Here is a 9,111-nt window from a genome sequence, read left to right on the forward strand (position 1 = left end):
TTGACGAGGATTTTCTTACCCCAAGTATATGCTTACAGAATGAAAGGCGGACTTTTTCAGTGGGACTTTTGTCAATAAAAGATAACTTATCAACTGTCTGATTAGTTTTCTTTGCTCTCTCTTTAGCTCTATAATAGGTTATATATGTGTCCACAATGGTATACTTCAGAGTTGTATGTTAACACTGGTTTTACCATTGTTTCAAATAGATTACATGAAACATTTATAAACACTGGACACTTTTAATTTGCAAAACACTCATTTGCAAATCCGCCGCCGCCTCAAACAAGAGCTACAATATCATGTATATAACCAAAATGTGCGGAATTACATGGGATTCAATAATTTCATTGGTTTTATACTGTTACTTTCATATTTATTTTGCAATTTGAATTATAAAAACATGGGATTTTCAATATTCCATGGGACAGGGCAAAATCCCATGGGATTTACCATTATCCCATGGGATTTTTTTTGGTCCCATGGGATTATTGTAGTCCCATGGGATATTTGTTGTCCCATGGGACAAAAAAAATCCCATGGGACTATAATTATCCCATGGGATTTTTAATATCCCATGGGACAAAATAAAATCCTATGGGATTAAAATTATAAATATATATCTATAAATATAAAGTTATGTGTATGTTACAATGAATGCTGTTTGGTAGTAAAATGTTTTAAATGTATACGATTTTTTTTTTTGATTTTTTATATATACATATATATAATTGTTTTTTAATTTTGTCACAAACATGTTTTTTATTTGTTATGACAATAAAATGTATTCTTATTTTGGAATGTATGATAATAATATTTTACAGTCAAAGAATAAAGTCCTTTCTATGAAACAAAATGATGAAATTTCTAAATAAATGAAAAAATATTGTTTTGAAATCTTTGTCTTGTTTATTCTACATTGTATTATGAAAAATAGAACTGAAAAAATATTTCATATTCTGACTGAATAGTTCACTCTTTTCATGAGGTAAGATTTTCTTTGTTATAGGTGGTTCATTGCAATACTTGTATAGGCAAACAATTTGAATTATATATACTTTTGTGGTGTACATAATAGTATGCTTATATTTGCAAATTTATAATATAAACACTTTTTGTTAAAGTTTTTGCTTTCTTTATTCACAACTTGCTATGTACAATTATTCAGTCCACTATATAAGAGTGAAGTCAATAAATAATTTCATTCACTAGAATATTCCTGCAATTCTTAGACAAATTTTTTTTTCAATCTGTTCTTCAAAGATCTTCCTCTGTACATCTTTATTGAATGGAGAGATTCAAATGAGAAGACAAAGCAAGTTTATTTGGACAACAACATTCTAATATCTTGTTCATTCGTTCCATCTTTCAATTGATAATTACAGTGTTGTATTTATATGATCAAGTTCTTGTGCATCAATGATCGTGATGATATGACTCCTTTTTGTTTATAGTCATCATGTTGAAATTTCCTCTTTCAAATAAATGTAGGAAAAAACATGTTCCATTTCAAATTAATAAAAAAAGTCGCACTATGGAGAAAAATATCAGCTTTAAGTTTTCCGTTCAGTATTGATCTGTGAATGATGACCATGAAAATTGAGATGTCTGACCTACAAATACACAAACTCAAAAATTATCAGTGAAGAGATCAATAAAATGGCTATTTTATCATGTTTATGATTAATATGATAAACTTTCATTTAAATATTCAAGTACTAAATTACAGAAATCACTTAAATTTTATAATAGTTTAGTTAAAGTACAGCTTATTTAAAATCATAATAAAAAATATAGGCCACCGATGAGGTAAATAAGATATTACATTTCTAATGCCAAAAAATGGCATTTTTGCACAAAAGGGAGATAATTTGGAGCTTTTTCAATGATATATGTATTTTAAAAGTCATCTGGGGCCAAACCGAATTGATTGTTTTGAATGATTTGGTGTACCATATGATAAAGTTATAAATAAAATGAGTTATGAAAAAAAATATTAAACATTTTTCTGAAATTGTTATACCCTAGAGCCTCCTTAAATGTCATTTGATCTCTATTGGAGAAATGTCTCATTGAAAATCAGACTGCTAAGTGTTTCTTATTTTTATATCAACCCAGCCATATTATACCTGTCTAATATCAGGAGCTTGTACATAGTTCAGTGGTTGATGTTGGTTCATATCCGTCATTTTTATTTTTCATAATTTTTTGTTTTTATAAATTAGTCTGGTATATATTTGACGTTTGAATTGATGCTCTGTTTCAAATTTGGTTAGTGTTGACTTTTATAGATTACTATAACATGTATAGGGTATGGGTTTTCTCATTACTTACAGGTCATCAATGGCCTCTAATAAGTAATTACAATGCTTACATCCACTAAATTGAACTCTGATGGATAGTTTTCTCTTTCATCATACCACATCTTATTTTAATAAATATTTAATCATTATTCAAGGACAAAAACTTTTATAACAGTGGACTTACCATTTAGGCTTTGTTGACCTCTGTAAATCTTATTTTGTTGATAATTTCTTCTGTTTATAGTTTCCCCTTTATCTTTCATGTTCTTGCCCTACACATAAAAGGGTAAACATCATTTAATGACAAAAATAACTACTACATGTATTACATAATTAGTAGGCAACTGACAATTTTGTCTTATTTGTATATAACATCAACTTACTCATCATTCTTGCTGTTCAATATCATGAATATTATCATTATTCTATGAATATGAGGTCACAGTAAAATTAACCTTGGCAGGCAGACATCTTTTTTTATATGATACCTTGTAGTCATTCCATACAACAAGTAGACCTATGCTTAAAAAATCTAAGGCCAAAGTTAAAAATATGTTTGTTTCCCCTCCCCCCACACGGGTCAAAAATAAGCGCTCGGGTCAAAAAATTATTTTCCACAAAAAAATAGAAATTATTTTTTTCCTGAAAATAATTTGTTTCCATTTTTGGAAAGTGCTTGAAAGCAGAAGGATTGATAATCTAAATAAATACACTCAAATTGAGCACAAACAACTGATAAGTGGTCTGGACTGGACAAGTCAAACCATTCATGTGACCATGCTATGACAATCACATCCAGTTAAAAAAAAATAGAGGCTCTCAAGAGCCTGTACGTGTCGCTCACCTGTTAATGTGTTTACTGATGTCGGCCATCTTCGTTGGTAGGCAGGGTCATTAGACACTTTAAAAAAAAATAGATACCCTAGTATTATGATTGTGGCCAAGTTTGGTTAAATTTGGCTAAGTAGTTTTAGAAATGATTTTTATACAAGTTACAAAAATGACGAAAAAGTTGTTCAATATTGACTATAAAGGGCAATAACTCCTTAAGGGGTCCTCTAACAATTTTGATCATGCTGACTTATTTGTAGATCTTACTTTGCTGAACATTATTGCTGTCTACAGTTTATCTCTATCTATAATAGTATTCAAGATAATAACCAAAAACTGCAAAATTACCTTAAAATCACCAATTTTAGGGCAGCAACCCAACAACAGGTTGTCCAATTCAACTGAAAATTTGTGAGGGGATATATCTTATTCTGATGGACATTTAAATCTTAAAAGATTTGCCCTAAATGTCTTAATTTCAAAGATATAAAGCAAAACCTGCATTTTACCATAATGTTCTAATTTTAGCCATGTCGGCCATTTTGTTTGGTAGGCTGGGTCATCGGACACATTTTTTAAACTACAAACCACAATGATAATTGTGGCCAAGTTTGGTTAAATTTGGCAAAGTAGTTTCAGAGAAGAAGATTTTTAAAAAAGTTACAAAAAATGATGAAAAGTTGTTAAAAATTGACTATAAAGGGCAATAACTCCTTAAGGGGTTGACTGACAATTTTGGTCATGTTGACTTATTTGTAGGTCTTACTTTGCTGAACATTATTGCTTTTACAGTTTATCCTATCTATAATAGTATTCAAGATAATAACCAAAAACTGCAAAATTTCCTTAAAATAACCATTTCACAGGCAGCAACCCATCAACAGGTTGTCCGATTCGTCTGAAAATTTCAGGGCAGATAGATCTTGACCTGATCAACAATTATACCCAATGTCAGATTTGCTCTAAATGCTTTGGTTTTTGAGTAATAAGCTAAAAACTGCATTTTCCTATTTTTAGCCATGGCGGCCATCTTGGTTGGTTTGACGGGTCACGCCACACATTTTTTAAACTAGATACCCCAAGGATGATTGTGGCCAAGTTTGGTAGAATTTGGCCAAGTAGTTTCAGAGGAGAAGATTTTTGTAAAAGTTTACGGACAACGGACGCAGGACGACAGACGACAGACGCCAAGTGATGAGAAAAGCTCACTTGACCTTTCAGGTCAGGTGAGCTAAAAAGAACCTGCCTTCCTGGTCTGTTTACAAAGGGTAGACCCGGGGGAGGGGAAACAGACATTCTTTTAAATGTGGCCTGATAAAATGACAAAACCAAGAAAACTTATCATTGACCAAAGAACAATAAAATGCGGTCATGGTTTATATATATGAATCTGCCATTCAGACATGCACACCTAACAATTGTTTCATATCTACCAAATATAATCTACCTGTAACTTTAAACAGTCATATGATAAACTGTTTATCAATTTTTTTGTACATAAATTAGGTTCTTAGTTTTCAACTTTCAACTTGGCTATCATGTGTAAAATCATACAAGTGTTGGCAAAACAGAAAGTTGTCGAGCGATGAATCTGAAAATGCATCACACGGTATAGCTGACTTATTTAACCCTGAAACCAAATTTCAGAAATCCTTCTATTGTAGTTCCTAAGGAAAATGAGACGAAAAATATTCATCGGACGGACTGACTGACGCAAGAATGGATGGACAGACAGGGGTAAAACATTATACCCCCCCTTTTTTAAAGTGGGGGCATAATTATAATACGGGGCTATAAAAACCCATGCAAGATGTCAAAACAAAAAGAAGTAACCTAATTCTTACTTGTTTGGGGCTATTTATTTATTGTCGGTTATACATATAACAATACAACATATTAAAGGTCTGTAGAGATTTTATCCGACATACATATATGACAAGCACAATACATTTGTACATGAAACATAACGCTCATCACTGAGAGAGTAGTCTCAGATAGAGGGAGGCGGGGTCAACCAAACTCCCCTATTCAATCTGAATGTAGGACAGAAAGTCACAGTCAAAAAGTCACACTGTTTCAGGACAAAAAGTAACAATTTAGTTTTGAGATTATTTTTCTTTGAACAAGAAAACACTCTTTTTGTATTTTTCTTGAAGTTTTATACATGAACATGATGTAGCAACTTTAAATAAAAAATTATTAAAAACAAATAAATCAGTGCATTAGGTTTGCGCACATTACCATTACATTTGCGCACAAAAATCATTACGTTTGTGTGTGCAGCTTTTGATTACATTTGCACGCATTTTTTAACATGTAAATATAAAAAAAAAGATATAGTATGATTGCCTTTTACAGCTGACTATGCGGTATGGGCTTTACCTCGGGCTTTGCTCATTGTTGAAGGCTGTATGGTGACCTATGGTTGTTAATGTCTGTGTCATTTTGGTCTCTTGTGGACAGTTGTCTCATTGGCAATCATACCATATCTTCTTTATATTGGCTTATGGTTGAAGGTCGTAAAGACCTCTAGTTGTTAATGTCTGTGTCATTTTGGTCTCTTGTGGACAGTTGTCTCATTGGCAATCATACGGCCACATCTTCTTTTTTATATTATGAACAATTTCCTAAAATTAAAAATGAATATATGTAATAAAAAGAAGATATTTCAAAATCTTTTTTCATTTATATTCAATCAATTGTCAACAAATTGTTTGTGACTTTTTGTCCTATCAACTTTGTTACTTTATGCCTGAGTTTGACATATGTTTGACTTTTTGTCCTGTGACTTTTTGTCGGAATGTCCTGTGACTTTCTGTTCGTTTACCTTCCATCTTAATCAGTGAACTGAATAATTGTTTTTGCAGAAGTCCGGGGAGTGTTAAAAAATCACATGTGCAAGTTGAGAGTCAATACTTACACAGTGACTACACAATTCTTTTTCAGAATGTCGTCGAATGTCAGCAAAAAAGAATCACTGGTGACAGGGGAGTGTAACCGATGAATTGATCCTGAATCAGATAAGATTTTCCCGGTACGTCTAAACACCGCTCAGGAGGACCTCCTGGGTGCACACATGCAGGGCATACAAAGTGCACTCATGGCAGACCCTATAACGTCGTATCTGCACACATGATGGATTTATATATTCGTTATAGATCGTCATACACTTCTCATTTTAGAGTTAAATTTGCAAGCAACCTCTTATTAAAGATTTTAAAATAATAATGCTACTAAAAATATATTATTTCCCCCCAATTTTCGCAATTTTTTCGCCATATAAAATATTTAGGCGACTGTGCTTTTAGTGAATATAAACGATGACGAGGCCTCACCAGAGACATATACACATATATATGTCTCTGGCCTCACGAATAAATATAAATATGAAATATACTGGAACATCGATTAGCATAGATCGAGCAGCAGAGTAAACTTCCACATAAATCTCGAAGTTATTTACGCCGGATAATATAGACTGTGCTCCTGAATAAAGTTGTCAAATACATTAATTTGTGTTTTTTACTTCTACAAGAAATTTGATTCAAATGCTAATTACGCACCATTTGCTGAGCAGAGAATCATTCTAAGCCAGGAAACGTCTATACTAACTGATAACAGTAAGAATAGAAAGTCTCTATAAAAAGGCAGTTAATCCTAACAGAACTGTATTAACTTAATGATACATGTACATCAAGTTCCAGCACCTCACCAAGCACCCTTGCTTTGCATACTGAGATGGCAAACTGGTGTGTGTCAGTATTTTAATATAAAACTGCGTAGGTTAATATCGTTTGATTCAACGTTTGTTTGGTTATTTTTTAAGGATCGTTGTAAAATTGTATCTAAATCTTTGTTAAAATACGATTTTAAATTGTTCAATTCTTTCTTTTTCATAATTTCGTCAAAGTCTACTTTTTAAAGTTTTAAATTTTACAGAAAAAAAATGAATATTCCATTTTGATTTGAAGAAAATCTTTTTGAACTGTCATGACATGGTGTTGCAAAGCTGATTACAGGTAACTATAACATACAGTCATTTTCCATTACGACAGTGCGTGTATTCTCGGGTGTGTATAACGTATAGTTTTCTAGAGAACATCCTGTCTACGTGTAATACAGATTGATGACATTATACAATTTCAACACCACTAATTTTTCGAAGAAAAAAAAATAAAAAAAAATATGAAATTAAGAAGAAAAGTAGCAAATATGAACTTCAGTAATTGCGCATTGAGTAAACATAATTTCAATATTGCATGAACAAATCCGTGAGAAAACGTATATATACATGTATGAATAAAGATGTGTTTAAAAAGACCTATTGGCTTTATTTCACACTAGGACCTAAGATAACTAGAACTAAGCAATGGTTGATCCAGAAATTTTCATAAGTGGGGACTCATTGACTGCCTTAGAGGGGTCACGTCCAGTCATGCCTCCGTGATTCCCTATATAATCTACCATTTGTTTCCCAAGATTTAGGAGGGGGGCTGGTACACACACATATATAAAAATATACCGGCCTCTGCGGCGGAGCCAGCCATTTGAAAAGGAGGGGGTCCCAACCCAGGACAAAAGGGGGAGGGGGGTGTCAACCATATGTCCCCATTCAAATGCATTGATCGTTCAAAAAAAGGGGTGGTTCCAACCCCCGAAACCCTCCCCCTGGATCCGCCACTGATACCTAGTATGCATATAATTAAGAACAGCTTTGAATATATGCATATAAAATAATGGTACGTTTAAAAACCGTTCAGGAATATACTGGTTGCACACAGGACATTAAGTAACTTAGGACATGTATATATAATAGTAATAGTTCAGGGTATACATTCGATAACTGACATATTTTATAATTTTGTAATTTTTGTTTTGATAAAATCAGAAACATATAATACATGTATTGAGACATATATAATACATGTTTTGAGACACATATAATACATGTGTCTCTGAATAAAATCAAACCATCTTTAAAGAAGTTATTTCAGTTTGAATCGACTGTCTTTTGCATTAAAATTCCAAAACGCCAAAACCTGCAAGAAAGAAACATTTATATTCGGTGATTTTTACACTAAACGTTTTCGTAATTTGTTTTAAAAATATTAAAAAGTACATGTACATCGTTTTTTCAAGATTTGTATAGTAACTGGTTTAATTGTTAAATTGCGAGATGCTAATTAATAAACTATGATCTATCTATCGGCATGCGTCGTTATTTGGGATACGTCACGGATGACCGATCATCATTTGAATTTGGTCAATTGATCTTTAATAATTAGGACTAATTGGTGATGGCAGAGAATAAGTCGCTGGTGATGGTTAAAAACATATAGAAGTAAACTTTGCAAAAAAAAAAGGTTTCCTTGGAAAAAATTATGAAAATATATGAATATGCTATATAAAAAAAATTTCCGAAATAATAATTAAAGATGTTTAGAAATAACAAATTTTCACAGTTGGGAAATTTTCAATTCAAGTTATTTCATTTTGAAAACGTTGAAAAATATAGATCTTATTATATGTACAATTTGGGCCGCTTGGAGATCAACTTGTAAAACCCTGCATAATTAGGGTTTGTCTACTTTCGTCTTTTTATATTGCCAAACATTCTATAATCAAGGATTTGAACAAGGCCTTAGTTACACCAGGGTTTTCGATATCACAAACTAGTCAAAACATTTACTAAATTTTATCATCGGTATAAAGACATTATTCGTAAATATAGCTCAACATGCAGACTTTTAATACGTTCAGGTATTTCACATCCAATTTTTTATGGTAATATTCTTTATAAAGCACAAAGGGTGTCAGTATTCACCTCAGAAACTTACAAAACCTTTGAATAGACTTATTAAGAAGGGATATAATTACGATACTGTTGTCAAGTCATTAAAGATTGCATATTTTGGCGTTAATATTGGGTCATTGATAAGGTCTTTGCATCGGAACTAAACACATTTATTCTAAAAAC

The 9,111-nt window shown here is 32.1% G+C and overlaps 1 long non-coding RNA gene across 2 annotated transcripts; it reads right to left on the reverse strand.

Annotated features, from left to right (window-relative positions):
* Window positions 1-995: 995 nt before the first annotated feature.
* On the reverse strand, window positions 996-6,239 carry LOC139519930 (uncharacterized). Of its 2 annotated transcripts, none has more exons than XR_011663760.1 (3): window positions 6,055-6,239; window positions 2,488-2,575; window positions 996-1,613 (listed from the first exon to the last, which is right to left on the reverse strand). It is a non-coding gene; the product is annotated as an uncharacterized lncRNA (long non-coding RNA). The 2 variants fall into 2 exon arrangements; XR_011663759.1 differs by having other exon boundaries at window positions 997-1,613; window positions 5,962-6,058.
* Window positions 6,240-9,111: the final 2,872 nt, after the last annotated feature.

This window comes from Mytilus edulis, chromosome 4 (assembly GCF_963676685.1).
Source record: "Mytilus edulis chromosome 4, xbMytEdul2.2, whole genome shotgun sequence".
Lineage (NCBI taxonomy): Eukaryota > Metazoa > Mollusca > Bivalvia > Mytilida > Mytilidae > Mytilus > Mytilus edulis.